Genomic DNA, 27,960 nt, shown 5'->3' on the forward strand with positions numbered 1-27,960 from the left:
TGCATTCATCCAAGACCCACAAGCCTGGCTTACAAGTTCCCTCTCAATGTCCATGCGTCTTAAAGTCTGAGTTCACAGAAGACCAGGAAGGGAAGACTGTATTATTTCTGCACGTGTGCCTAGAAGTTTCTGTTAGCCTATGTAGATGGAGGCCTTTGACTCTTTAAAGACAGCTGGGGACCCTGACTACATAGACAACTGCTCCGGCATCTCAGCGCATTCTCAAAACGTGTGTTTGTCTATTGCAGTTTTGAACTCAATATTGTTACTCTCTGCCTTGGCATATAGATTCTCACATATGAGTATTTGCTTTGTTCCTCTCTTTTCCAATCACTTTATTTCCATGTGTGTGTGTTGTACATGTGTATGTTGTATGTGTGTATGGAGGTCAGAGGTCAACACTGCTGTCCTCTTTTGATTACTCTCATTTTTTTTTTCCTGAGACAGGGTCTCTCACTGAACATGGAGCTCACCAATTTGGCTAGCCTGGCTAGCCTGTGAGTCCCAAGGCTCCTCCTGTTTCTACCTCACCAGTGCTGGGATCGCAGGTACCATCCCAACTGGCTTTTATGTGGGCACTGGGGATCTGAACTCAGGTCCTCAGCATGTGTGGCAAGCACTTGAGAGACTGAGCCATCTCCTTAGCCCTGCATGCAACAGCTGCTGTTGTAAGAGCAACCAAAGGGACTTCTCAAGAGGAAGCAAACACTGCCACCCGAGAGTCCTTAGTTCCAAGTGAGCCTTACAGAGTATCATTTAGAACACAACCCACTGCAAATTCGGGATGAAAGGTCCTTGAGTAGGAAAAGAATTGCAGGTGACTCTGATGGCCATAGTTTTCCTTATTTGTCTGATGCAATCTCTAAGGCAGATTTTCTCAACCTTCCTAATTCTATGGCCTTTTAATACAGTTCCTGGGAATAAGGCTTCCTCAAGACCCAGTTATTCCACTCCTTGGAATATACCCAAAAGATGCTCCAGCACATAGGAAGAACATTTGCTCAACCTTGTTCATAGCAGCCTTATTCATAATAGCCAGAACATGGAAACAGCCTGAATGTCCCTCAGTAGAAGAACGGATAAAGAAACTGTGGTACATTTACACTATGGAATACTACTCAGCTATTAAAAACAAAGAATTCCAGAAATTTGTATGCAAATGGGTTGAACTAGAAATGATCATGAGTGAGTTAACCCAGAAGCAGAAAGAGTCAAATGGTATATACTCAGTTATACCTGGACACTAGCCCAAGGGAAATGTCCCATGAAAGTCTTCACTTATCAGGAAAGTGGGACAGAGGGGAGGATATCCTATTGGGACTCTAGGTGAGAGAAGCATGGGAGAATGGGGAAGTAGAAGGATCCAGAGGGTCCTAGAAACCTACAAGAAGAACATTATGACAGGCGGATCTGGGCCCAGGGGTCCTGCTCAAACTATGGCACCAGCCAAAGACAATACATGTAGTAAACTTCGAACCCCCACGCAGATCTAGCCAATGGACAGGACATTCTTCACAGTTGAGTGGAGAGTGGGGTCTGACTTCCACACAAACTCTGATGCCCCATATTTGACCATGTCCCCTGGATGGGGAGGCCTGGTGGCACTCAGAGGAAGGATAGCAGGCTACCAAGAAGAGACTTGATACCCTATGAGCATATACAGGGGGAGGAGATCCCCCTCAGTCACAGTCATAGGGGAGGGGAATACGGGGGAAATGGGAGGGAGGGAGGAATGGGAGGATACAAGAGATGGGATAACAATTGAGATGTAATATGAATAAATTAATAAAATGTATTTTTTTTAAAAAAGAATAAATGACTTAATTTTTGCCAGTCATGCTAAAGCGTGGATGATGCGGTGGAACAGGTTAAGGTATCTCTCTGATCACCCTCCATTTTTCTAGCTTCTGCAACAAAGAACCTTCCAGATGCTTTACAATGCACATGAAGGATTCTCCTCCTCCCTGACTTCTCATCTTGCAGTTGCCCGGTCTCACCTATCATGTCACCTTTTGACACAGTCAGCCAATCCGTCATGAATTCTTAGTGTGCCAACATGGCTTCACACCTATGTAAATTGGTCTAATGTGACCCCACTTAAAATAGACAAAACCCAGGGCTGGAGAGATAGCTCTGAGCTCAAGCATGAGGATTACGGTTTGGTCCCCAACACCAATATAGGAAGCTGGGCTGGATGATGCGCTGGAGAGGCAGAGGCAGGAGGATTACCCATGACTCAGTGGTCAGCCAGCCTAGCTCAACCAGAGAGCTCTAGGTAATATTAAGAGACACTGTCTCAAAAAACTAGTGGACAGCGACAGGGAGAAACCTGATGTTGACCTCTGCCCTCCACATGCCAACAGAGATATGCACATGTGTACATACATGCTTGCACACGAACACATACACTACAAAATATGTAAAATATTGACCTGGCTTACTCATAAAGCTACAATGATGTCTGCTCTCTTGTTTGCCCCTAATCCATAGTACTAAATTATTCCCCAATCTGCATCAATTACACTAGAAAACAACGATGCCATTCTTAGCTGCCAAACATTGCATCACCTTTAACCTGGCTGTCACAGAGCTGGTCCTGTAGACAGGTTGACCTGGGAGAGATGCAGTGTAGCATCTGTCCCACCACATCTAGGTGTGGGTGTATCAGTCCTTCCTTCTCCCCCAGGGTCTAAGCTTTTGGTGCACCCATGGTGAAGAGGAAAAGAAGCTGCCTTGCTCTAAACCTAGTGTCACTCTACCCATGGAAAAAGGGTTGCTGCCCATCTTCCAGAGTGACCCCAGCACCCCAAAAAAGTCCAGACTGATCCCAGCAGCCCAAAGAGACCCCCCTTTAATGTGGCGGGTCCAACATAAAACTTCAGTCCTTGCATGAATTAATTTCTATCACCCACTGGCTGCTGAATCATGTCTCCCCAGGCTCCCAGGCAGGGTTAGCATCCCCTGCCCCAACCCCCACTCATGCACACGCATCCCAGTACCCTCTGGAACTTCATAGGTTATGGAGGGAAGATTAAGCAGGGTGGTGATGGCTCACAAAAAAAAAAAAAAAGAAAAGAAAAGAAAAAAAAGAAAGAAAGAAAGAGGAGGAGGAGGAAGGAGGAGGAGAAGGAGAAACATTGAGACCATTATGACTTCAGGTAAAAAAAAAAAAAAGGCCAGTGTGATGCAAGATATCAAACCCATATAAGCCATCAGAGAAAGAAGTGCTCTTCTCACCAAGAGAAACGGAGCAGCCAGGGCAGCTTTACAGGATGGGGAGGATTTATTCGCGCAGGCTATGTGGGGATGGTGCTTAAGCAAGAAGCTTTTTTTCCGAGGCACAGGGGCAGTTCAGGTAGAAGGGATAAAAACATAAAGAGCAGAGATGAGTTTATCTTCTGGCTTTGGGTGGGTGAAAGGAGAACCCAGGGTCTCCAAGTAGGCAGTGCGTCCATTTCCCCCCGCCCCCCCCCCACCCCGCCTTGCCCGCCTAAGAGGGCTACGGTTACAGGTGGGCGGAGAAAGCTGTAGGACCATCTGAGCAAGGGTAAAGGGCAGTCTGAAGGAATGCGCCCGGCTTTCCTGGTTCCTTGGGGACTCCCAAGCATTCTTTCTAACAAGAGACATGTCGCCTGCCAGCCAGCAGATGTGGTCCATGAATAAACATCCCTGCCGGGCTGGAGGGGTGGAGAGAATAATAAATATGAAGAAAGTGGTGGCCTGCCCCTCCGTACCATTCCCTCCCCTGCTCCCAGGGTAGCAGACACGCTTGGCTCCGAGGGGTGGACTCAGACGCGGACGTCCTCACACTCCGCAGCCAGCCCAGGCCGGTCGCACATTAATCCCGTGGATTTGGCCATCTTGTGACATAGCCAATCAGTTCGAGGGAGGGGATGGCAGGAACGCCTCTCCTTTCACGCCACAAAAGGATTTTCGTCCCTTGAGAGCACAATGAAGGAAAGAAAAAAAAAAAACCGAAAAAAAAAAAAAACCCAATCAAGGCGGGATCAGCTGTGGGCTGGTGGCTGCAGATCCGTGTCTCCCAGAGGGGGGTGGGGGCACATATCGGTCCGTGTGGGAAACCCACAGCCTCAGCTTCTCACACATTGTTCTCCTCCTCTTCAGCGGCACCCCCTCCCCATCAGCCCTACCCTCCATTCTCCCCTCCCCAAAGCCGTTAATACCACAAAAGATACATTCCCCATTGTGCCCCTGGACAGCTGAGAGGTCCGAGTTAGCCATACACAGCTCCCAGAGTCCTCTCCAGGGAGAAAGGGGTGGGCCATCCACATGGAGAGTTGGGATGCTTATCATACAAAGGACTTAAACCCACTTAGGCTCCTGGCCTATGGAAGCCGGTGGGGGGTTAAACACAGTTACATTTTCATTAGGTGCTAATAGCCAAAGGGCAACTCTGGGCAGCCAGGACCAGACATTGTTATGCAGAGACCTTCCCCCAGTTGGAAGGGCAGGGCAGGTGGGGTGGGAACTGGGGGTGGGGGGGACCTCTCCCCCCTAGTCAATGCTAAAGTCTAATTTGGAGGGATGGGGGGTGCAATGGGCCGCATTGTTGGCCTGTTGAGCTCCATCAATGGGAAAAGTCATGTTTCTCCCTGAAGGAAACAAGTGGAAAGAAATCGCTGGGGAGGGGAAGGGCCGGTGTCCGGTGTCTGGGGATAGAGTTAGGCTGCTAGTGCCTCAGTTGGCCTCACCAAAGGCAGTCCTTACCGCTGGCTCTACCTCTGAGACAAAGTGAAGATTCTGGTTTGTATTGGGGGTGATGTGGGGGTGGGCAAGTGGGGGGGCAGTCTTGGAGAAAGGGAATGGTTTTGGAATCAGAGAGAGTGATTGAACCCTGGTTCCTGTCCTCTGTCACAGGTGGTATGGCTTGGGGCATATTAGGGACGGAGATGAGCCTGGGAGCAGTTTATTGAATAATGCAAAATGGAGCTAGAGCCTACCTGCTGGATTCTTGCTGTCAAGGAGTAACAAGTGCCTGATACAGATGAGGTACACACACATGCACACACACACACACACACACACACACACACATACACACACACATACACACACAAACACACACATACACACACACATACACACACATACACACACACATACACACATACACACACACACACACACACACACACACACACACACACACACACACACGGAATACTGCCTCCTGTTCACCAACCACTCTCAATGATGCCCACTGAAAGGAGCATTTAAAAGTCAGTATCCAGAGTTTGGCACCATGGACCAGTGATTTTCAATGTGAAGCTTGTCACTGCGTCCACTCAACTCTCCAGTCCCCCTCCAGTTGGGGAACAGTTGCTTTGAGTTCATTTTCAGAGGAGAACCAGGCATTACAAGAAGCCCAGGTCACCTCCAAGTCCCCCTGATCAGAGATTTGAGCATAACTGAGTCACCTCCTGGTTCATTTCCTGTTTAGGCAGGAAAGGCCTTGCCCGAGTCTTTGCTTGTTGTAGCCATTGGCTGTTGCTTTCGTCCAGTGAAGAGAGTGGAACTCATCTCCTGCTCTCTCTCTCTCTCTCTCTCTCTCTCTCTCTCTCTCTCTCTCTCTCTCTCTCTCTCTCTCTCTCTCCAAAAGCTCAGCATTCAACTGACAACTTAGCTACCAATAACCGAGCAGCCTAAAGTACTTGTAAAAGAAGGGCACTGGTGAGATGGTTCAGGCTGTAAAGTGACTGCCATGTAGATGTGAAGAGATGAGTTTGACCCCCCAGACTCATAGTATAAAGGGCATGGTGCTCAATACTTCCACAAGCCCAGTGTGGGACAGCCAGCTTAGACCAATCAACACAAGCCTAGGACCTTAGAGACCCTGTCTCTGAAAACACCGTGGACAGCTCCTGAGAATCACCAGTGGTTGACCTCTGGCCTCAGTGAACAGGGCACACGTGCCTTTGCACACATAAATGAACACACACACACACACACACACACAAGCATGCATGCAGACACACAGACACTCGTGCACCATCTCCCTGTCTGTGGGGTAGGTGTTGATAGGACAGAATCTAAGGGGGCATAATTTGTATCATCAGGTGGGCTGGGATGCCTACTTGCACCACTGTAGGTTACCCCTACCATCCAGGATAGACCTCTGTATGCCCTGGTCTGAGGATGCTTCAGGTTCTATAGGGTTATATGCATTTTGCAGCCAGCCAGCCCATGCCAGGCCAAGCTTCTGACTCCGAACAGTCCAAAGCAAAACACTTGCGGGAAATGAAATGGCCTGACCTACATGACATCTACGGGAGGCCTAAAGAAAGAAATGGCTTGTTTTCTGGAGCCATACCAGGGTCCTTCTGGAAGGTTCAATGGGAGGTGTTCTGTGTAGACAGGGCAGTGGGGTCAGTTATTTCTTTAAGCAGACCAAGGAAGGCACCCTTGTCTTTGCAGAGCAATGGCTGCTCCCTCCGGAGTTATCACTTCACAGAAAGCAAGTTTCAGAACTGGAAAGCCATCTTAGAGATGTCCTGTTCCGGTGGGACAGCTCTGGGACGAGAGACTGGATTATGCGCTAACCTAGAAAGAATCCTGAAGTGGTTTTCACTGTGAGTTCCTGACCAGAATCTGATATCTGAAATCTTTAATAAGCCCCTTCTTATCATCATTGAATCTGTATGCAATTGTACGCGTGCCTGCTCCTGAGTGTAGGCATGTGTGTGCATTAGCATGAGTATGCACATGCATGTGTGTGTGGAGGCCAGCAGTTTGCCAGGTGTAGTCCCCAGTCACCCTCTACTTTGTCTTTTGAGGTAGGGTCCCTCTCTGAATCTCAGGCTCGGCCAATTTGGCTGGAGTAGGCTAGCAGGCAAGCCTTCTGGGACCTGGGCTTCTGTGTGCATAGTCAGCATTTTTCAATGGGTGCTGGGGATTCGAACTCAGAGCCTTGTGCTTGCTCAGCAAATGCTTTGCCAGCTGATTCATCTCCTTGCCCACCTCCACCCCCCCCACCCCCACCTTCAAATCCAGGGATTCAAAGAAAGCCAACTAAGCACTAGGGCACACAAGGTTTCCACCTTCAACCTTAACTCCCCAAACACCCTCATCTCTTCTCCCTTTGGAGGAAGAGCAGAGAAAATGTCTCCTCATCCTGTTGATTAATAAAATTAGAATTCAAATCCTTCCAGGTGCAAGGAGAGATCTGTGCGTTAGAGGAAACCGCTTCTTCAAGCCAGCAGTGCTCAGCTCAGAAATTACAACCGGTTTCAGCAATTAAGAGAAGTAAAACATTAAAAAAGCATGAGGTGGGAGCACATTTACATGCTAATAGCCTGCTCTGCGGTGCTTGGGAAGCTGTGTTTTACAACAAAGCAGATAACTTCTACACTGGAGCCATTTTAACCCTTGGGTTCTCACTCTGGCTCCCAAGCCAGGGACCCCAGTGTCTGGGACTTGGCTCCTGGTGGTTAAGGAAGGCACGGGTTAAGTCCGTGTGCCAATCCATCCTCCCGTGGCCTAGTTTTTTCCCCCCTGGCTTTGGAAGGGAAAGAAAGAGAAGGAGACAAATGTCTATGGATAGAGGGAGGAAAGCAGAGTGATCTACTGTGGGCGATAAAGAAAAGTTTGCTAGCAAATACCGCGGAATAGGCTGGGCAGTGTTAAAGTAAAAGCCCTGCTATGTGAGGTGACCTTGAACCCGGTCTGACCACTTCCCAGTGGAGTGACAGGTGACCTACTCAAGTTCCTGGAACTGGAGTTTCTTTATCTAGTAAGGTGGAATGGACAAGGAAAGCGAAGTTTCTACACACCAGGTGGTTGTCACAGCGGCAGGTGGCATTTCTGCTGTTCCTGGGCAAAGTCTATGATGAACCCTTGTGTGTATAAAAAAAAAAAATTTTTTTTTTAACACGACTACATCAGAGATAAGAAGCCATTCCTCCTGCAGTGCGCTGAAGCAAGTCTTGCAATATGGGAGATGTCCCATAGGAAGGGGCATGCATGTTCATGTGTGCACACACATGTATGGAAAAGGCCAGAGGACCTTGGTGCTGTGACTCAGTCGCCATCCACCTCTTCTCTGAGATTGGGCCTCTCACTGGGTCCTGGGGCTTGCTAATTAAGCTAGGGAAAGCTGGCTCATAAGCCCTAAGGACCATCCCATCTCTACCTCTACGGCCCATGCCACCATGCCTAGGCCTTTTTTTTTTTTTTTTTAAACATGGGTTCTGGGGAACAGACTCGGTTCTCAAGCTTGTGTGGCAAGCATTTTACCGACTAAGCCATCGCCTCAACCCTAGACCTTGCTCTGACACCATCTGGCTCTGTTGCTTTGGGCCATTTCCTGAACTTTCCTATATTGCAGTTTCCTACTGTCAGATGGAGATGATAAAATCTCGTAGAGGGAAGCCTTCCCAAGCAAGCACTCAGTCCATGTCAATGACTAAGGCGCTCTCTTTGTTTCTGTGTTAAACATCCGTTCCCCTCACCCTTCCGCCTCGTGACACAACCGAGAAAGCCGTGTCCAGAGTGTGTCATGTCTTAGATTGCAGGCCAAACTCACTACAATCATGAAAGGACAAGGAAGGAGAAGTTTTGATTTACACTCCAGGGTCCTCAGAGTGTTTCACGGCCCTGCAATGGGAAAGAGGCTGCCGGAAGGAAATGAAAGTTCAAGGGCTAGTCAAATATTAAGCCAGTGTTCACGGATGGGCGGCAGAGCGCGCACCCTCTGATGGCAGGCAAGCTTCATACCCACACTGCCTGTGGGCAGAGATGAGCCCACCACCCCGCCCTGGCATGGAGGTGCTCACCACGACCCGCTTTCACTTTCTGCTTCTGAGAGACTTCTAGGGAAGAGCTGAGGAGCGGAGCACAGAAGCAGAAACCAAACCAGGAGGCCAAGTATCAGAGCGATCCTGGGTCCACACAAACTTTTCCCTCCCTCCCACCCCCACCCCCACCCCCACCTCAACCCCCACCCCCGCCCCCCTGCAACCAACTAGGTCTGTGGCTCTTAACCCTAAAAGGGAATTAGATTCACTAATGTTACCAAACATAATTGGAAACGAATGTGTTGGAGTTCCTACTGATGCCTACTGATTCAAGCTTCCTGTGGAGAATCTCACACACAATGTTCTCCCACTGCTCCTCAGGGATTCTTTTAAGAGCCTCTTGTTCCTGAGAGTGTGTTTGTTGGACATGGGTGCTGATGACTCTTGGCCCTGCTAAACCACCTGGAAGGTCTTTCAAACATAAGAAGGCTCGAGACCCCTCCCTAAGAACTTGTGATTCGATTCACTTGAAGTAGAGGGCAAGCATCTATCAGATGCAGACCCCTACAGTTTATGGCATTCACGCGTACAAGACAGTTCCCTGCCGCAGGATGCTAGCAGTAAAGGTTGGAGGCACCGCAAGTGTCTAACATAGGAGATTCGACCAAGTGAACTCCAGCCCAATCCTGCCTTAGAAGACTTTGATGGTGAATTGCTTGTCTTGTAAGTGCAAGGCCCCAGGTTTGATTCCCAGAATCCATATTTTAAAAGCTCAGAAGGGTGGTACGTGCTTATAATCCCAGCACTAGGAAAGTGGGTCAAGTGCATCCCTGTGTCTCCCTGGCCAGCTAGTCTAACCACATTGATTATCCAATGAGAAGCCTGCCTCAAAATAAGGTGGATGGTATTCCTAAGGAATGAAACCTAGTGCATACATGCACATACACATGCGTGGGAACACACACACACATACCCATGTATACATGTACATGAACACATGTATACAGAGAGAGAGGGGGGAGGGGGAGGGTGAGAGGGAGAGGGAGGGAGAGAGAGGGGAGGGAGAGATAAAATGCCCTGTTTAAAAGCGAATATAGTATATACACTATAATAGATATAGCTCAGGGGCAGAACTCTTGCCTGGCAGTATATGATGCCCTGGGTTCAACTTCAAGTACTGCAAAGAAGGGGAGGCAGAAAGTAAAGGTGTCGGGGTGGGGAAAAGACCCACTAATGATCTTGAAAGTTCTCTACTGGAAGAAAACAAACCGAGCAGGGGTGATATTGCTTGTACAGGGAGAAAACAAAGCAGGCATTTTATTACCTGCGTGAATATTGGAAACTAACACAAGTAATGCCACTAGGGAGCAGGAGTGACAGGCTGGAGAATTCTATAGGGCCATCCAGCAGTGTCCATTACTCATTTTGAAGGTAAAATCCTTGCAGGGCGTGGTGGCACACACCGTTAATCCCAGCACTCAGGAGGCAGAGGCAGGCGGATCTCTGTAAGTTTAAGGCCAGCTTGGTCTACAAAGTGAGTCCAGGACAGCCAGGACTACAAGAGAAACCTGTCTCAAAACAAGAACAACAACCAACCAAACAAACAAACAAATAAAAACCCCCAAAACAAAACAAAAACAACAAACAAACAACAACAACAAACCAAAAACAGAAAGTAAAATCCTTAAAACACTGCTACTCTGGTTTCCACATTATCTGGGTTTGCAAACACTGAGAACAGGCACAAGTACACTACAGCTTGGGGCTGTCTATAGTTTGCTGTCTTGGTTTCTGTTTTCAATTATTTGTTTTAAATAAGCTTTCAGGAAAAGTTTCACAGCTTCAGAGTTTAATAAGAATATAATACAGACATTTTCTGCCTATCTCCTAGCTTCTATTATGAAGAAATCTCATTGATGGCTGAATTCCCCATCATTAACAGATATTGATAAGCTGTTAATAGCTAACTAAACCCACATTTGAGTCACATCTCTGCAGCTTCCGTTTCAATATCCCATGTGGACAGGCCCCACAGTGCCTTTCCAATCATGCTTCCTCGGGCTCCTAGTAGTTATGCTAATTCCCCAAGTTCCTTGCTTTTAACAATGCTTGTAGTTGGGAGGAATAGCGCGTCAGCATTTTATCAACTGTCCTCCAGTTGGAACTTGTCTGATTCTCCCATGGTGACATTGGGATATTGTGCTTTGGGGGAAAAAAAAACATCTAGAGATCTATAAAAAGTCATTCTCAGCAAGTCAAGAGTGCATGCATAAAGTAATATTTATCACTGTTACCAGGGTTTGGTGGCACAGGAAGCTGAGCCAGAAGGACCACACATCCAAGAGTTGCTTGAGCTACAGAGAAAGTTCAAAGCATCCTGGCTGACCTAGTGAGATCCTGCCTCAAAATTAAAGCGTTCAAAGGCCTCAGTGAGCAGGGCGGTGGTGGCAGCGCAGCACGCCTTTAATACCAGTATTTGGGAGGCAGAGAGAGGTGGATCTCTGTGAGTTTGAGGCTAGTCTGGTGTACTACACAGAGAGTTCCAGGACAGCCAGGGCTACACAGAAAAACCCTGACCCCTCGGTTTTTAAATGGCGTGGAGGGGGGTGGGTGCTAGCCGATTTGTTCCAGGTGTGCTGCCCACACTTAAGGAAGGCAGAGTTCTTAATTCCCTCAAGGGGAGACCCCGTAGACAAATTGCCAGGAACTTCTCTACAAGGAAACCTTATCTGCTCTCTGTTAATGTTTAACCCTCTGTGCTTTGGGGAAAAAAAAAAAATCTAGAGACCTATAAAAGGTCATTAGCAGCAATGGTGTGTACATCTTTCTGAAATGCATGGAGAATATTTAAGTCTATACAGACTACACGCTATATTTTTTAGTCCAGATTATATAACATATTGCTCATTTGTTTTGGTTCAATCAGCTTTCTCCAATGGGGAGCCTCCTCAGGTGGCCTCCACACCCTTGTGTGATACCCCCACTGAGTGTAGGGACTTGGAGGTTTGTTGTTGTTGTTGTTGCTGTTGCTGCTGCTGCTGCTGCTGCTATCATTTCAAGCACTTCCTTACACTCTGTCACACAAGATGCTCCAGGATCATTCCAGGGATGTACTGGTCCAGCATGGACAGTGGCTTCCCCAGGGCCTTTCTGCGGATGGAAGGCCTTAAGAAGCAAGACCCTGGGTACTGAGTGCTCAGTGTTCTTGGGGTGGTATTGTTGCTGGTATCTCTTAGCTGGTGGAGGGGCAAGGAGACAACTTGTGTGTGTATGTATATCTTCAACTATTTTCATGTGTAATCATCTGTATAACAGAGAGAGAAGACAAGCCCATATGGTATCTGTCTCCAGCATTGAATACCTGGTGCCTGCCATCCTTCATCCATTGGTCTAACTGTCCCATTGCAGCATACATGTGTGATAACTTTAGAATTACCATCCCAACGCAGACATAAAACTGCCAACACAGCATTTGCATACAGTTCCATTTTTTTTGTTTTTGTTTTTGTTTTTGTTTTTGTTTTTTAGTTATTTATACTCCATGGGCTCAAGGTCACTTAGGCTTTAGTGTCTTCTATTCTGTGACCTCAGTCCCTAATATCCTTTTGTAAATTTGTAATGCATTTAGGCCCTTTGGTCACATTCTGCATTCCACCTTGGGTCCCCTCAAAGTCTTGAATAATTCTTTTAAATGGAAGCCTTCAAGATCTACTCTGGGTTTTCTGCATGTATGTGAGTGTTGGGGGCGGGGTTGTATGTGTTTATACATGTGCGTGTGGAGGCCAAAAGACAAATTTGTGTCATTCGCCTCCTTTGAAACAGTCTTTCACTGTCTTGAAGATCGTTGAGTAGGCTAGCTTATCTGCCCAGCAAGCCCCAGAAATCCACTGGTCTCCGTCTCGTCTCCCCAGTTCTGGGATTATACCACCACGCCCAGCTTTTTACCGGGGCTAGGGACTGAACTCAGGTTCTCATTATTTCAAAGCAAGCACTTAAGCTAGTGAGCTGTCTCCCCAACTGTAACATTCTGCAGTCAATTTCATAGCCATAGCAGAAAGGTCTCATCAGCTAAAGAGTTTGCACCTGCCGACTCTCCCTCTGCTCCAGGCCCCTGGAGACCACTGATCTGTTCTCCATCACTGAACTTTGCCTTTTCTGGAGATTCATACCCCTGGGCTCTTAAGCTGTGAGATGGCTCAGACTGTCTTCTTTTGCTTAACAATGCACACCTAAGCCTGTGTGTTGAGCGATAGCTTGATGTTTATTTCTTTTGACTGCTGACTAGTAATTCAACTGTGTGTAGATGTACCACAATGTATGCGTTGATATACTGAAGGATTTTCTTGTCACTTCTAGTTTTGAGCAATTATGAGTAAAACTAACATTCATGTGCAGGATGTGTGTGTGTGTGTGTGTGTGTGTGTGTGTGTGTGTGTGTGCGCGCGTGCGCGCATGTGTCAAACCTAGTACTTTACATACACACTTCACCCCTGTGCTCTTTCCCTAGCCACATACAGATTTCTTTCTGTGTGGGGGAAGATATGTTTCGAGCCACTTGAGCAGATATCTAAGAATGAGCTTACGATGTTGCCGACTTTAGTCTGTTAGGGAACTGCCAGATTGTCTTGCAGAGTAGCAGGGCCATTTTGCTTTCCCATCGGCCATGAATGACAGCTTGTTATCCTTGCCCTATCCTTGCCCAAAGTTGAGGTTGTTAGTTTTTTGTGTGTCTAGTCGTTTTAGTGGACGTGGGCTTGGCATACTGTTGTTTTACTTTGCAATTCCTAAGAAAATGATGGAGGTGTCTTTTCACATGCTGTTCCCTGTGTACATATTCTTTTACTGAGGTTCTAATCACACATCCTTTCCCCCATTTTCTAAAAGTAGTGTCCTACTGTGCTGTAATTGTTGACTGCACAGCCTGGAGTCCAGTGAGAGGAAAGTCTCTCTTGAGGGTCTGCCCGGGTCAGATGGGCTTATAGGCATGTCTGGGGGCGGGGGGTTGCCTTGATTGTTAATCAGAAGGCTCCAGCCCACTGTGGGCAGCACCATTCCCTAGGCAAACAGACCTGGGCTGTATTAGAAAGCCAGATAAACAAGAACCTGCGAGCCAGCCAGCAAGAGGTGTTCCTGGCTTCTGCTTCAAGCTCCTGCTGGAATTCCTGCCCTGACTTTTTCTCCATCATGAACTGTGACCTGTAAGCTGAAACAAAAACCTTTCCTTTCCCAAGATGCTTTTCAGAGTGTTTTGTCACGGCAACAGTAAGAAAGCTAGAACAATTAGGTTGTTATCTTATGGTTGATTGGTAAGGGTTGTCTGTTTTGGGGATGTAAGTCTTGTCAGATGTGTTTTCTGAGAGTTTTCTACCAGTCTGTGGCTTGCCTTTTCATTTTTTCTAACACGATTATCCTTGGTACAGCTGAAGTTTTCTCTTTTAATAAAGTTGGATGTTCATATTTTCCTATCATATATTTCACTGCTGATATCAGATTTTTAAGCAGTTACTATGACCCAAGACTATAAAAATCCTCTTTTGATTTTTTTTTTTAGAATTTTTATGGTTTTCACTTGACATTTATTAAAGGTCTTGAACTCATTTTTGAATTAAACTTTGATGACAAGATTAAATTTTGCTCCTCCGCCAAATTCATTTCAAGGGAGTAGCTGGTCACTTCAGTGTATACCTTTTTTTTTTTAATTCTCCATATTGTATTATTAGTCAATTGTCCATTCTCCTATCAATGCTATTGATTATTGCAGCCTTGGTATAAAACATGAAGTCTGGCATGAGAACTCCAAGTGCTGTCTTCAATTATTGTGCTAAAAGTCCTAGAACCAGCTCATTAATAACATTAGAATCAGTTTAACAAAACACATGGCTGGTTTTTTACTAGAATTGTGATGAATACATGGTCCAATAAGAAAGAATTGACTCCTAAGCAATATTGAGCTGTCCAATCCATGAACATGGGATATTGCTCTACTGAAAAGAACCTTTGACTTCATTCTAATTAATGTTTTGCTGTTTCCATGCCTGTTTTTATAATAGGATTTTAGTGGTTCACATCTATGACCACATGTCTACACATGACCACATAACAATAGCAGGATTGAATAGCTATATCAACAACTATATGACTTCTCAAACCCTAACATGCTTACTTATTATTTGGCTCTTTGTAGAAAATTTCTCCTTTGGCTTTTCTGGCTAGTTTGGGGGAAGATAACATTTCTCATACGGGAAGAGCACTGAGCAGTCCTTGAACCTCATCAGGAACTGGAAATCCTTCTCTGAAGCAATAGATTAGAAAGTGGGGTCTTTGCCTGCCTGTGTGTCTGTCTGTACATCACACGTGTGCTTAGTGCTGGAGGACATCAGATATCCTGGAACTGGAGTTACAGATGGTTATGAGCACCACGTGGGTGCTGGGAATTGAATCCAGTTCCTCTCGAAGAGCAACCAGCGACCTTAACTATTGAGCCACATCTCAAGCCCCTTATAGAAAGCAGTTAATGCATGTTTGATGATTGGAATAAGGAATGGATAATGGGCAAGATGGCTAACATCAACTGTCAACTTGTCAGGATCTGGGGTCACCCAGGAGACACAACTGTGGGTATGTACGCCTGTGAAGACTTCTCTAGATTAGGGTAGTCTGTGGGCTTGTCTGAGAGGGATTATTTAGATTGGCTAGTTGAGGTAGGAAGACCCACCTTGACTGTAGGTGATACCACCCCATGGGCTGGGGTCCTGCACTAAATAACATGGAAACAGCACGTTGAGCACCATCTCTCTCTGATTGCTTTTAGCAAAGATACTATGTAACTAGTTGCCTCACGATCCAACTGCCAGGACTTCTCCGCCATCATCAATAATTCTCTCCAACTGCGAGCCAAAACAAAGCCTTCCGTCCATAAATTCCTTTGTTGGGTATTTTGTAATAGCAATGAGGTAATTGATATAATGGTGACAGAAAAAAAAAAAGCCAAGCAGTCACACTTGGGGCTGCTGATGCAAATTAGTAACCACAATAAGAACTGCAGCACCAGAACTGGGAACAACACGGCCATGCAGGAGCCACATAGTTGGCAACAGACATATGTCCTACTGTGTGCCAGGAAAGGTGTCAGACAAGAAAACTTATTTTTGACCTTGACCGGACATGTGTGCTCTTGAATCAATCTAGTGTACAGACTACAAAGCAATGTGGAAAAGGACTTTCAGAATCATTGTGTTAGAGCTGCACCCCTCCCTCCAGTGCCAAGGGTCTTTAGTCACACTCCTCCCAATCCATATATCCCTCGGGTGGTCTCAATATTCCAGTTTTACAGGGCAGTAAACTAAGAGGGAGCAAAGGTCTTCCAAGGTCTCTTTGTTCCAGAACAGCAGAGATAAAGCTCACTGTAAGGGGAAAGAAGACCTGCCTGGGAGAGAAAGGTGACCCTGACCATTCAGTCACATGCAGGGACTTGCCAGCAAACAGCACAGGGTGTTGCCCAGAAGCTGCCTGCTCTCACTCAGCACATATTTGTAGAAGCTGCTCACAGGGACTTCGCAACAATGTCACAGTTATTGTTGAACATCTTTCTATGATTATGAATCCATGTCCTTCACCCACCCATAAGATGGTTATTTAGACAGTATGTCCCACCCCCAGCCTAAAATACACCCCTCAGTGGCAGGCTCTAAGATAATCTAGTGCACCTCCCCTGGGGGTAGCGGTTCTTAAAATTTACATTCACTTTTCTCACCAAGAAGAGTTTGTGAATCCATTAAAACCTCACAGGAGGTAAGAATCACTGTACAGATTGATATGCCCAGACCTTGGTTGGTTGAAATGGATGAAAAAGACACAGAGTGGAGCTTGAGACAATCCTGGGCAACACAGCTAGACAGAGCAAGATAAATAAAAGGATTAGTTAATGGATAGATAGATAACCAGACAGACAGACAAACAAACAGATAATAGATGGATAGATAGATAGATAGATAGATAGATAGATAGATAGATGAGGCTATGTTATAAGACCCAAGGATTCATGTTTTAATATAAAATAAACAAAAAAAGATGAACCTATAGATATTTTGACAAGAGCTTTGACTCAACATCAGAAAGAAAAAAATTAAATAACCGGTTAACTTGTGAAAGGCTATTCTACCTCTCCAGTCATATAGGAAGCAAAAATGAAAAATTTACACACACACACACACACACACACACACACACACACACACACACACACACACACATCAGAATGACCAAAATAAAAACAGTAATACCTACAACAAAACTCTGGCTCTTCAAGCCGTTTGATTTTTTGCACATCTGTTTGGACTACAAATCCTCTTTGGCATTGGAGTCCTTCTGGCCAAGCAGCCATGTTAAATTAGAAAAACTAACTTTACTTGGCTGCATTTTATTTCTTATGGCAATATTATGTAGACTTGACAAATACAGTGCTCACTTTGCAAGATGACTGACACAGGTACTCTCATCATCCCCATCTCCAGGCAAGGCTCAGCTGGGCACACTGACTTCTCTAGACGCCCTCCTCATACAGCTAGGAAGTCAAGACCTGCATGCTGGCCAATAGCTCTAGCGGCAGTGTCCCAAGATGCTTGGGTCCAATCTCTTCTCTACCCAAGTGGAATCCACATTTTCCGGTACAGTGAGGATGTGATAACATGGCACTGTTTTCACATGATCTACCTCTGTTGGAGTCATCAGAGTTCATCTCAACATGGTCTACCTCTGACGTGGTCCACCCCTGATGCGGCACACTTCTGACACGGTCCTTAGGTTTCCCTTCTAACATAGTCCTCCTCTGACATGTCTGTCCTGATGTGGTCCTCCTCTGATATGGTCCTCTTGGGACCTTCTGACATGATTCCCCCCGCCCCTGACAATTTCTACCTCTGACGTGGGTCCCCTGTCACATGATTGCACTGGTCCACCTGTGACATGATCTACCCTTCGACTGGGCAGCATCTGTATTCTGCTGATGACACAGTCTGGATTACTTTATTTCCATAGCAGGAAAACTGCACGGCTCAGCAGCCACTTTCCCCCATGCAGTAGGCAGGACACACACACCATGGATGGCACTCAGAGCCTGATGAGACTGATCAGCCTGCAAGGCTTTGCAGTCCCGCGCCACTGCCTCCCTCTTACCCCAACACACAGCCACATCAGCACCCAGTTATCTCTCTCACTGCCTTCCTGTGGCCCTACCACTCCCAGAGAAGTAAGTAAGAAAGAGATGGAAATGGGAGTGACACTTCTTAAAGAGCATTCGAGAAATCCCACTATGTTTCCTCAGCATTAAACATCTGCTAAAAATCAAGCCATATGAAAACAAGAGCAAGAGTGGGCTCTTGGGAAAGACACTTTGGCTATTTGTGACTACTTGGCCAGGGTCCTTTCCACTCAGAGTAACATTTTTCAGTGAGGAGAAAAAAAAAAAGTCCTTATCCAGAAGTAACAAGTGAACTCCCAGAAACTAAGAAAAGCAGCCAAGGGTCATCCTGCCTTTCTGAGCCTCTATTATTGAAGGCCACAGGTACTAACAAACTCTCTTGGATCCTTTCCGAGAATCAGAAAGGTTTCATAGAGTAAGGAGCTCATGGATGACTCAGCTCCTCAGGATACTGAGGCTGGTGTCTAGTCACTCACGCAACATCCTTTCTCTCTGTGTGTAAAGGACTGCTATGTTCACATCTGTGATGGCTACTGTTAACTGCCTGCTTGACAGAATCTGGAATGACTGGGAAGGTGGGCCTCTGAGCATGTGGGTGTGCGGGTGTGTGGGTGTGTGCTGACTGCACTGATAGAGAAAGGAAGGCCTATCCACTGCGGGCGGCACCATTCCCTAGCTTGGCTCCTGGACTGTAAGTGTGGGGAAATGGAGCTGAGCAACAGGAGGCGTTCATCACTCTCTGATTCTTACCCGTGGGTGAGATATGGCCAGCTGCTGCCGACTCCTGCTCCCCTGACTTTGCTGCCAGCGTAGACCACTCCCTTGGATTGTGGGTCAGAATAAATAAACGTCCCTTAAGTTGATTTTTGCCAGAGTATTTAATTATAGCAACAGGCAAAGAAACTAAGATACACACCTAATGGGGCAAGAAGCCAAATATTCAGTTATGCTCTTCAGTGTGCCCTCAGCAATGGGAGAGGGCTTTCCTCCATCAATCAGGCTCATCGCGGGCAGTTCTTACATCTTGCTTACTACAGCATTCCTGATACAAAGCATGCAACTTGCTATATAGCAGATGGCAAATGCCTCTTCATCGAATGGCTGGTGTTATCACACTGTTTGTATCTTTGAGCCAAGTCTGTGTCATTGAGACTAACCATTTGAGCAGGCATTTGATCTAGGATTATGGGCACTTTCTTGTTTTGTATTGACTTGGGTCAAGATAACATATGACCAAAGGCGAGAAACAAGCTATGAAGATTGAATGAGAGGAAATGGAAAAGGAGCAGAACTCAGTGTCGCCCCACCCTAGACTTGAAGTGACCAAATCGATGATGCCTCAAAGATGGCCTGACTTAGAAGGCCCTTAGCAGGAAGGATAGTGCTAGGTACCCCAGACCAGGACACGGATTCTGTGATCTAAGATTTAAGATCGGCTGATTGATTTTAAAATATCAAAATGGGCCTGGTACCGTCATGACTCGGGAAGCTGAGGCTGGCGGATCACAGTTTCAGGACTCATCTGGGCTGCAGAGTTAATCCAACGTCAGTCAGCTTGAGCAACTGACTGAGAGCTTGTCTGGAAATAAAAAGTAAATATAGGGCTGGGGAATCATGAGAACAGTGGTAGAAAGCTCATGTTCAAAGCCCTGGGTTCAGTCCCCCAAAACAGGGTGGGGTGGGCGTGGGGAGTGGTGGTAGTGGGGGATGTGTAAAAAATTCAGAAAAACTCCCTAGAATAAGACCTGAACAAACAGAAGCCTTGTCCCTACTCCCACCCCGTTCCTATTGAGGAAGTGTCACGATTGCAAGCCACTCCTAGTTCCTTCTCCACCTCACTTTTTCTTTTGGACTAACCTTCTCCCTAAAAGCAGTTCAGGAGGCCACAAAGAGCAAGCTCCCAGGCCTCTCTTTCTCGCCCCTGCCCCTTCATTTCCTTAAAGAGAGGTATGTATGAATCTAAGAGGCCAGACAGATCTCAGTCCCCAAGATGGAGAGGTAGTGACTGCAGCTGTGAGGTTATAAGGGCCATAAATAAGGTTTATGGTTCAACAGGCCTGACCTGGCTTTGCCCCTAAGGTGCAAAAACAGTATCTTGCCATTAGTATTCAGAATACATCAGCCTAAAGTCTGTGCATTTGTTCCCAAGCCCCTCTGCCCTATAAATCTTTTGGAAAGGCTAGTGGGGGAGGGGGGCAGGGAGCCCCGAGGGAGGGCCAAGAGGGAGGGGGCGAGGGTGGCTGGAGAAGCGCTTCCACTGTAGCCTGCTGTAGTTGCTACTAGCCCTTACTGCTAGATGGAGTGAAAAGTCACAAGCCCCATCAAAGAATCTTTGCCTCTCCAGCCGGCCATAGATGGAGGAGGCAGCTGCGGGACACAGACTCTAATTTGTAACACCGGAACTTCGGTTTTTTGTTTTTTTGTTTGTTTTTTTTTTTGTCTTTGTTTTTGTTTTTTCTAACCCTTCTGGTTCAGAGTTGCCAGTCCTCTGATTTTACTAAAGAAGCCATGGTCCCCCAATGGGTTGGTTGCCTGTTGTTTAGTTTAAGCGGCTGTGTTTGTTTTATGGTGTGTGCTGTATTGTGCCTGCCCACAGCATGGGGGTAAAGTGTTGGAGGGGGGAAAAGTACCTGCATTTGCAGTATTTCTCAGGGCACACATAAGAAGGAAACAGGGATAGGGGGCATGCTGGAAGAAAGCTGCCCTGAGACCTCCCTGAATACTAATGCTTCTGAGATGTGGCGCCATGTGCAGAGAAGGCACTGCTGAGACAGGCAGATGTCAGTCCTTGTCCCGTGTTTTGAGAACCCAGGAAAGAACACCCGCTCTGCTGCCTGAGCCTGGCTGATGGGGAAAGAGACACATACCTGAGGGTAGTAAGAAGGTCCTGTGATTTGTGTTCTCCTCAGTGTTTCCAAGTGTCCAATTAGGCGGCAAGCAAAGTGACACGTCCCTTTCTGCCTCCACCTGGGCTGAAGGAACCTGCTTGACACGGGGCAAAGTCAGTGCAGAGCCCTGGCAGGCCCATGGCTGGACAGATGGATGGTAAAGGGCAGAAGACTGGAGCAGACAACCAGGGTATCCCACGGTGGGGCCGCCCATCCCCCAACACTGCTGAGCACATTTTAAAAAATCCATCAAAATTAACCTCAGGAAACCTTCAAGAGGCAGCCGGTTTAGAAGTGGCTTGCGAATGGGTCACTAGCTTGTTTGTGGTGGAGGGATGGACAGAGCCACTCCCAGGCGGTCCAGGCCTGGTGATGGCAATTCTCTTAAGATGAAGATTTGTAACAAGGACTTGATGAATTTCTCTGGAGATGGGATATCACTTCGCAGCCGTGGCTGGCCTGCAGCTCACTCTGTAGAACAGGCCAGGATTGAACATTCATAGATAGGTTGCCTCTGCCTCCCAAGTGCTGGAACTAGAGGCATATGCATCACCATGCCTGGGTAATAATTCCCTGTGTTTTAGCACAATCATCCCTTCTCTCCCAGGGATTCTTGGCTGTGCCATTACTTGTGTTTGAGGATTAGTGTGTGTGTGTGTGTTGCAGTGTTTTCCATTTGTGTGTATCATTTACCAGTGCCCCCTTAATTCCCTCAATGCACCCCTATGTGTTATGACAGAGAAAAAAATCTTCAGACATTGCCAGGTTTCTGCTGGGGTAAGAGTCCCCTATTGGGGGAACCACTGCCTTGCAAGACTTCTGCCTTGTGTATCCCCACATCTCTGCACGGGACCATGGCCATCCATTCCCAGAGCATTTTACAGGAAGACAGGAGAAGCAGAACCTTGGGCTTTACCCGAGGAAGATTTGAAATAGGAGACCCATTTCTTCTTGATGCCCTGGGAAGTGTGCTCACCCCAAATGTGCTTTAAAACTCAGCCTTAGGAAAACAGGGTCCAGAATAAGTGAAACGATTCTTTGTGTGGAGCTGCAAGAGTCCTACCAAGAAGAGATGAAAAGAAACAATGTATTTGTAATAGAATGTCCCATGCAGTATTTTGAGGGACATTTTTACTAAAGAAAATTGTTCATCATTCCTCCTAATCTTAAATTTACCGGGGCAGCTTTTCGCTTATGTCCCAACTCTACCTCCAGGTAGAAGGGAATTTGACTTGTCTTTAAGACAGTAAAAGATACCCAAGCCCTGCATCCTGCTGTGGCACTTTGGGTGTTCAGATTGGGCTGGGAGACTGAAGAGTGTGATCCATTACCTAGACTTTTTTTTTTGCTCTGAAAAGGAGTCTCTACTCCCAGGGTGTGGGTACCCTGTCTGCTCCATCCTGGAAAACCTTCCTTCTGTGCCTGCCTGCAGAGAGGGTGGGCCAGACTTTGGCAGGTTTGATGGGGAAGGAGTCCTGACCATGTCCTAAGCCCCAAGGAAGGTAAAGGGAGAGCCAGGAGGGTAGTGTGTGTGTGTGTGTGTGTGTGTGTGTGTGTGTCTGTGTGTCTGTGTGTCTGTGTGTCTGTGTGTGTGCATATGTGTGTGTCTCCAACATAGAGGCCCAACTCACCTGGGGCCACCAGACCCTAGCCCGCAGAAAGAGGACATTAGCAGTGCGCTTGGGGTGAGGCCCATGCCCCTGTCTTTGCCTGACTCTGGCCCTGGATACTGCTCTTTCAGGAGAATTGAACCCAGGGCCTGGTTTTCACTAGATAAGCCCTCTACCAGTGAATCCTACCTCTTTATTCGCCTGACCCAAATGATTCCTACCCCATCTCTGCTTGTCAGAGTCCACCACAGCCCATTCTGTTTTTGCCTTTCATTTACTTCTCGTACGCAAAGGGTGCCCAAGTCTGAGACATTCCGCCATTGGCCCCCTTTACTGACAACTGCAAGCTCTAAGATGCTTCCAGAACTCGAAGGCCTAAGGATTCCTTTGGACGAGATCTAACTTTTAACAGGACCCCGCAATTAGCCCTCAGCTAAGGGCACTCAGTGAGCCTAAGGCTCATTCGTGGAGTGACCCTCAGATAGCAGTGAGAGCCAGTAACGCAACCTGTAATCTGGGGGAGTCACCCTGGACTGCTGGCATAATAAGTGACGTAGCTGAGGCCTCGGAATGGAGCCCAGCTGCTAGAGTACTTGCTTTGCATGCACAAAGCCTTGGGTTCATTTCCCAGCACTGAATAAACTGGGGTTGCAGGGAGAGGTGGCACATACTTATAATGCTTGAAAGGTAGAGGCAGGAGGATCAGTAGTTCAAGACCAGCTTGGGCTACAAAAGGCTCTGTCTTAAAAAAAAAAATAATGAATGTATGAATGAATAAGTAAATAATCAAAATGGCTACCATAGAAGCATATTTTTAAGAATGTGCACAGATAGTGTCTTCCTTGAGGCTTTAAGAACATAAATGGTATCAGGGAAGGGGAGGGCTAGGCTTTAGGGAAGAAACAACAGGGCTGTCATCCCTTCAGGACAACAAGCTAAATTCTAGAGCCTTCTCAGACAGACAGACCTTCGTGTCTGTGTAAAGCAGAGCTGACAGGCATGACCTCCGCATGGCGGCTCACGTTATTGAAGCTGTCTGGTAGGTGAGACACTTATTAACAAGGATGGACTGCCCATGGAGAACGGCTGCCACCGAGGGCTCGCGGAATACATTCCTTCCCCAGGATGCCATAGTTTTCCTCTTCAGCGTGGACTCCGATAGCACCCCAGGGCAGAAGGGTCTAGCTTGAAAGATGTCTGTGCTTCTGAGGTGGGAGCTGTCCGTCCAAGGGACTGAGGGTCTCATGGGCCAACCCTGCCCGGGGAGTCATGTGATTTCCATGAGTCTGGACTGGGTTACTCTGTAACTCGGCCTTCCCCAGCTACAAACTGAGTCGAAACTGGCCAAGGCGAAGAAGATAAGGAGGGAGAGGGGGAACATGTGTGGTGTCATCTCCCTAGAATGTTAGGTGGTCTCTACTCTGTGTACCTGGTACACGTCTCTGTGTGTAAAGTGGAAACACTTAGGGAAAATCCCAGAGTAGCGGCTGCCATCAACGCTTTACAACTGACTCAAAACACAACAGGTTAAAACCACAAATGCTGATTGCTTTGTCATTCCCATGGGTCCAAAGTCTAATGAGGGGCTCATGCCTAGTGTCCCTCACAGGCTACCATTGCCTCTGGAAGATAGATTCTAGGTGGGCTGGGCCCCCAGACTCACTCATGGTAACTAAGTAGCTGTTAGCCCGGGGTCCCCATCAATTCTCAGTCATGTGGGCCTCTCTAAGGCATGGATAACAACCTCATTGTTGCTCTCTCTCAGAACAAGGGGGTGTGAGCAGAATGGTTAATTGTATGTGCCCATCTGGCTGGGCCACAGTGTACTTAGACTTAGTCACATATTATTCTAGAAAGTTCTGTGAGAGATATAAGTTTTAATTAACATTTGTGAGGATGGACTTCAAGTAAAACAGAAAGGCTTTTACACTGCGACAGGTCACACAGCAGGTCAAGTAAGGGCCTGACTAGAATAAAACCCGCCCTCCTCTGAAAAAGAAGGGACTCCTCCATAAAGATCCCGCTCACCAGCCTCCCAGACCTTCACACTGTGATCCAGAACTCAACTCATCGTGTCTCAGCCTTTTGAGTAAAATCAAGTGCAGATTCCAAACTCAACAGACCTCCATAAGCACATTAAATAATTCCTTAAATTAAGTCAACTCCTCTCTGCAGCCCTATATCCTGTGTGTGTGTGTGTGTGTGTGTGTGTGTGTGTGTGTGTGATATGTGTTGTAAGTATGTGTGTATATGTGAGTGTGATATGTGTGAGCATGTGTGTATGTGTTAGTCTGTGTATGTGAGTGTGAATACATGTGTGAGTGTGTATAAGTATGTGTGTATGTGAGTATGTGTGTATGTGAGAGAGTATGTATGAGTGTGAGCATGTGTGTGAATATGAGTGTGTGTAAGCATGTGTTAGTGTATGTATGTGAGTGTATGTGAATGTGTAAATGTATGAGTGTGTATGTATAAGTGTGTATGTGTATATGTGAGTGTGTGCTGTGTCTGAGCATGTGTGTATGTGAGCGTGTGTATGTATGTGTGAGTGTGTGAGCGTATGTATGAGTGTGTGTATGTGTTAGTGACTGTGTAAATGTATGTGTATGTGTGAGTGCATCTGTGTGTATAAGTGTAGGTATACGTGTGAGAGTGTGTGTATATATGAGTGTGTATGTGTGTGTGAGCACACGTGTATGTGCAAACATGTATGTTAGTATACGTATATTTGTGAATGTATTTCTGTGTTTGTGTGTATACGTGAGTGTACATATATGTGCAGATGTGGGTGTATGTGGACACGAATGTGTGTGGAAGCCAGAGAAGAACCTTGTGTCATTTTTCAAAGGCTAACCATGAGTTTGAAACAGTTTCTCACTGACCTCGCAGTTGCCAAGTAGGCTCGCTGGATGGCCAGTGAGCCCCCACGGATCTGCCTTCCTCCCTAGAACTCAGAAAACATCCAGGGATCATGTTGTCTGGCTTTTAAAAAAATTTATTTATTCATTCACTTTATATCTCAATCGTAACCCCCTCTCTCCTCCCCTCCCGGTTCCACTCTCCCTCATCTCTCCATCCCTCCTCCCTTACCCCTCAGAAAAGGGGGTCCCCACCTGCCCATCCCAGCACATCAAGTTGAATTAGGACTGAGTGCACCCTTTCTGCTGTGGCCCAGCAAGGCAGCCTCACCAGGGGGAAGCAATAAAAAAAAAAACTAGCAACAGAGTCCCTGTCAGAGATAGCCCCAGCTCTCCTTACTAGGGGATCTTCAAAAAGACCAAGATACCCACTGGGTACATATGTGTAGGGGGCCTGGGTCCAGTCCATACATGGTCCTTGGTTGGTGCTTTGATATCCGCAGGCACCCCTGGCCCCAGGTTAGTTGGCTCTGTTGGTCTTCTGTGGAGCTCCTGTCCCCTCTGGTCCCCCATCTTTCCCACAAGGCTCCCTGCTCTTTGCCCAGTATATGGCTGTGAGTCTCAGCATCTGTTTCAATTCATTGCTGGGTGGAGCCTCTCAGAGGACAACCATGCTAGGCTCCCATCTGTAAGCATAGCAGAGTGTCGTTAATAGTGTCAGGGATTGGCTCTCTCCCATAGTGTGGCCCAGGATTGGTTAGCCGTGTTCTCTCTCAATCTCTGCTCTAACTTTATCCCTGCATATCTTGTAGGCAGGGTAAATTTTGGGTTGAAGTTTTTGTGGGTGGGTTGGTATTCCCCCCCTCCACTAGGAGTCCTGTCTAGAGAGAGTTGAGAGAGTTGCCTCTTCCGTCTCCATGACGCCTGCTACCAGTAGTCTCAGCTAGAGTTACCCCCTTCCCCCATATCTTCTCAAGGGTTCTGCAGGTTGAATGTGGCTCCTTATATTTGCAACACACACACACACACACACACACACACACACACACACACACACACACTGTTTTCTGCAGAACTATAGAACTGCATTACAGTGAGAACAAGACTAAGTATGACTGGTGGCAGTCACAGATGTTGGGTAGCCTAATCTTAGAAGTGACATCCTATCACTCTTATTTTCCATTGATCAGACTCAGCCAATCTCGCTCACCTGCATGAAGGGGCAGAGATCCTCTGGGTACCTGGAAGAATGTGTCAGGAGAAACACTTGCATTCTTGCACAATGTCTCGGTGCTGTGACCTCTGAAGCCTGTTCCCATCTCTGAGGTGCATACCAGACCCTAGCCTACCACAGAGGAGGACGGTAAGGCTCCTGATGACAATGCCTGAAGGGCATTACTGGTATTACTCCATACGTGGTGATGATAGTGTCAGTGATCTGAACATTTTGATCTAGTCCCTTTTTTGCTGCTGATGCTGTTGGTGGCGATGGTAGAAGTGGCAGCAATGGCAGGGGTGGTACGTGTATGTGTACACATGTGCTATGTATGCGTGCTTGGTGACAAATGCGTTTACCTATGACTACTCTACCAGCTCTCTACATGGTTTTGTGGGACAGGGTCTCCCACTGAACCTAGAAACCGCTGATTCTGTAAGGTTGCCTACTGAGAAGCCCTAGGGATGCTCCTGTCTCCCAAGATGACAGACATGTAACACTGAGCCTATCTTTTTATGTGACATCCAAACTCAGGTCCTTATGCTTGTGTGTGCACTTTATCCACTGACCCTTTTTTCCAGGTCCTGGTCAGAGTTCTTACAGCTGCTCTCCTTAATGATGAAGGTCATTGATGATGATGGTGGTGGTGATGATGATGGTGATACAAAGCTGGTCTTCTTCCTTATCATCACTCTGTTTATCTCCAATGTCTCAGAGTTTGGCAGCAGTTGAAACCCTCTTCCAGCCCTGACAAACCGTAATACTCAGGGCCACAAAGCCTCTACCATGTGTGTTCTTAACAAGTATATTTTTTGAGCTCCTATGGCTTGCTGGTTCTTTTGCTCAGTTGTGTCATGGTCTGGCAGAAAAGGTCATCTCTGAATTGAAACCTGGCATATGAGCAGCTTTGGGGAAGGAAGGGGCGATAGGATGTACCCGCCCCTCTATGCATTAGCTGCACAGAAATGGCTCTGATTTGGTTGATAGTTCCGAGGTGAGCTTGCAGCCTTCTCCTGGGCTGCACGGATGCTTCTGTCCTTCTGGTGCTTCCTCAGGCTAGCATCTTTGTCTCCTCTGGCTTTCACCATGCTTTCATGCCACCCCAGCACCTCTCCATGACTCTGGGTCCACTCGTTCTCGACCAGGTTTATGGGATCTTGTGAGTTTGTTTGTTTGTTTGTTTGGGTGTTGTCGTTGTTGTTGTTGTTTCAAAACAGGGTCTCTTTGTGTAGCCTTGGTTGTCCTGGACCTCGCTTTGTAGACCAGGCTAGCCTCGAACTCACAGAGATCTGATCTTGTGTTTTTATGCCTGCGTGAATAGTGTCTTTTTGTTTGTTTGTTTGTTTGTTTTTCAAGACAGGGTCTCTCTATGTAATAGCCTTGGCTGTCCTGGACTCACTTTGTAGACCAGGCTGGCCTCGAACTCACAGAGACCC

The 27,960-nt window shown here is 46.9% G+C and overlaps 1 long non-coding RNA gene across 1 annotated transcript in view; it reads right to left on the minus strand.

The window, feature by feature from the left end:
• Nucleotides 1-27,960, minus strand: part of LOC311579128 — a 68,326-nt gene that overhangs the window by 28,826 nt on the left and 11,540 nt on the right. The window lies entirely within an intron of this gene.

The sequence above is a fragment of the Acomys minous genome (genome assembly GCF_964271855.1).
Source record: "Acomys minous genome assembly, chromosome: 12".
Taxonomy (NCBI): Eukaryota; Metazoa; Chordata; class Mammalia; order Rodentia; family Muridae; genus Acomys; species Acomys minous.